The sequence below is a fragment of the Canis lupus genome, chromosome 4 (assembly GCF_003254725.2).
Source record: "Canis lupus dingo isolate Sandy chromosome 4, ASM325472v2, whole genome shotgun sequence".
NCBI lineage: Eukaryota > Metazoa > Chordata > Mammalia > Carnivora > Canidae > Canis > Canis lupus.
The window spans coordinates 73,387,268-73,389,945 of NC_064246.1; the positions used below are offsets into that span (position 1 = coordinate 73,387,268).

Genomic DNA, 2,678 nt, shown 5'->3' on the forward strand with positions numbered 1-2,678 from the left:
CTGTGTTTGCCCAGTGCTCCCAGGGCTAGAGAATAACAGAAACCAGACCAGAAATCACGGCGTCTTCTCTGGGCCCGAAATATCGTGTGCCAGAACAGTCACTGGACTCCCACCAATCTGTTGATTGGATTCAGATTATGACCTCCCCACTTGTTCTGTTTAAATTACCATGAAGGTATGAGCTCAATAGTGCTCCGAAATGGTGTTGGCATATGCCCTGTAAACAGCCCGTGCCCAGGCCTTAGGAACCCCTCACCAATAGCCTAGGAAAATCACTATTACAAAACAACTTAAAGGTTTGAACTCCAGAAGCAGTGAAAGTCCACTTTGGAATGTCTAAGTGGCAGCAGGATCTCAGAGCCTGAGTTGCTTCCCACTCGTTAGCCCATAAAAAGTGTCTCTTTATCAGCAAACAAGGATATTAAAAGACATAAAAATAATGTTTATAACATATGGTTGTCATGAGGATTAAGTGATACAGCTCACTTAGTATTTGAGCTACATATTCAGGAGATTATTTATATAATCAGCCTTTAATAGTTCTAACAGAACCTGGCACTTGGAAGTTCTTAAAATATCTTTCATCCATTCATTCTGAGGTACATTTCCTCTTTGGTACTTAGACTCTTGAGCACTCATGGCAAGAAGAAAGGAGACACAAGACAGAAATGCGAAAGAACTTTCCATCTTTTTTTCATCCTCTTATGCTGGGTAAGAAGAAATTGAATGGGAACCATGGAAAATTAGTATTGTTGAATGAGTAAAGTAAATCAAGATGAACCTATAATAGAAAAGTGTGGCATGGTTAACATAATAAGCAGACAAACTTTTCAGCTTGGGCAGACAGGTTGACCTAAAGTGAAATTCACACAGAAAAATAGGAGGAAGATCAAAAGATGGCCCTGCCAACACATGCCAGGGTGAGAAACATCCTCTCCTACCTAAAAATGTGTCTTTTCCCCACTTGAATCCTCAAAGAGAAAGGGGAGGAGAAATGCTGAGGGATAGAAACCCTGGGCAGGAGGGACACCTGGGTGGCTCAGTGTTTGATCGTCTGCCCTTGGCTCAAGTCATGGTCCCTGGGTCGTGAGTTCAAGTCCTGAATCAGGCTCCTTGTAGGGAGCCTCCTTCTCTCTCTACCTAAGTCTCTGCCCCTCTCTGTGTATCTCATCAATATATATAAATAAAATCCTAAGAGAAAAAGAAAGAAACCCTGGGGAGGAGCTGATCTGTGCTTCTCTCTCCTGGCTGAATTCCTGACAGGTTTATTCATTCTGTTATTGGTATGTCCCCATCCCAGCATCACACTGATTCCAGGAAACTCTCAAGGTCACTAGTAAGGGAGCAAATTATCTGCAGCCAGAGATCACCTCCACAATGACACTCCTCTCCAGACTATTACAGAGGACTCTTTTTCCCTCCTTGTTGCACCGCTCAACCCCATTGCCTGTGTGCAGAGGGCCTCTCAAGGCTGCAGATGGAGAAGACTGTGATCCGAGCTAGCTGACAAATCTCTGATTCTTGGAATTGTTTGGCAGGGTGGATTTGCCGAACAACCAATTTCCCCTAACTTGAAAACAAGATGAGAAAAGAGGAACAGCTGAGATGCCTGGTGTCGTTGGCTTCCCCAGTTATAAAGGAAGGCTACTCAGGACCTTGGCACTGTGCCTTCTGGAGTAGATGCTGCCGCAGGCAGAGTGGACTGGACTCCAAAACCCAGGAGGGCCATCAAGGTTCGTGTTGGGCACCCCGGGGTTGCCCTCCAAATAGCCAAGCCATCCCCTCCCACTGAATACCAGACACGTTTGGGAGAAAAGTTTTCAATTAGCAATAATCGCGCCTCGGATAAACCTCACTGGCTACGATACTGCCACTGCGCAATTGGGAAATTGACCTCAGTTTTTCAAAGGGCCCATTTAGTTGTAAATTTTCTCACCCCCTTCATCAGTGATTGACAGTAGAGTGAGCATGTGACCCCATGCGGCCCAGAATGTCAGCCATCCTCTCAGTGCGGGGGCATCCACTGGACAGATGGGTGGACAGATGCATGGATGGATGGGTGGATGGATGGGCGGCAAAGGAGAAGCTGAGCCCCAGTTAAACTGCTGAAACAAGCCTGAAGTGGGCCTGCCTTCGAGGACATCCTAGGAGATCTAATAAATGTCTTCACTAGCGCAAACTATTTGAGTGTAGTTTTCTTACTTGCTGCCAAAACATCCCCCAAATACAGAAATCTCCTTAACATACATAATTTGTGTTTTTTAAAAAAGATTTATTTATTTATTTATTTATTTATTTATGATAGACATAAAGAGAGAGACAGAGGGCAGAGACACAGGAGGAGGGAGAAGCAGGCTCCATGCCGGGAGCCTGACGTGGGACTCAATCCAGGGACTCCAGGATCTCGCCCTAGGCCAAAGGCAGGCGCTAAACCGCTGAGCCACCCAGGGACCCCCATGATTTGTCTTTTAAACTGTTACACTTTGATGTAAACATGTAGGGGCAGCTCTCTAAGGAACACAGTTTCAAATGAATGGATGGATGGATGGATGGATGGATGAATTTGCTTTTTAAAAGCTCATCTAATTATCACATTTTATTCACTAATTCTACAAGGCTTAATTAAATGTCCCCTCTGTGTCTAGTGCCATGCTTGACAGTGAAGGTCAGTGGGTACG

General features: G+C 45.1%; 1 non-coding gene across 1 annotated transcript; it reads right to left on the reverse strand.

Moving 5' to 3' along the window:
* Positions 1-1,745: 1,745 nt before the first annotated feature.
* On the reverse strand, positions 1,746-1,885 carry LOC112652853 (U4 spliceosomal RNA). The gene has a single exon (XR_003131768.1). It is a non-coding gene; the product is annotated as a U4 spliceosomal RNA (small nuclear RNA).
* Positions 1,886-2,678: the final 793 nt, after the last annotated feature.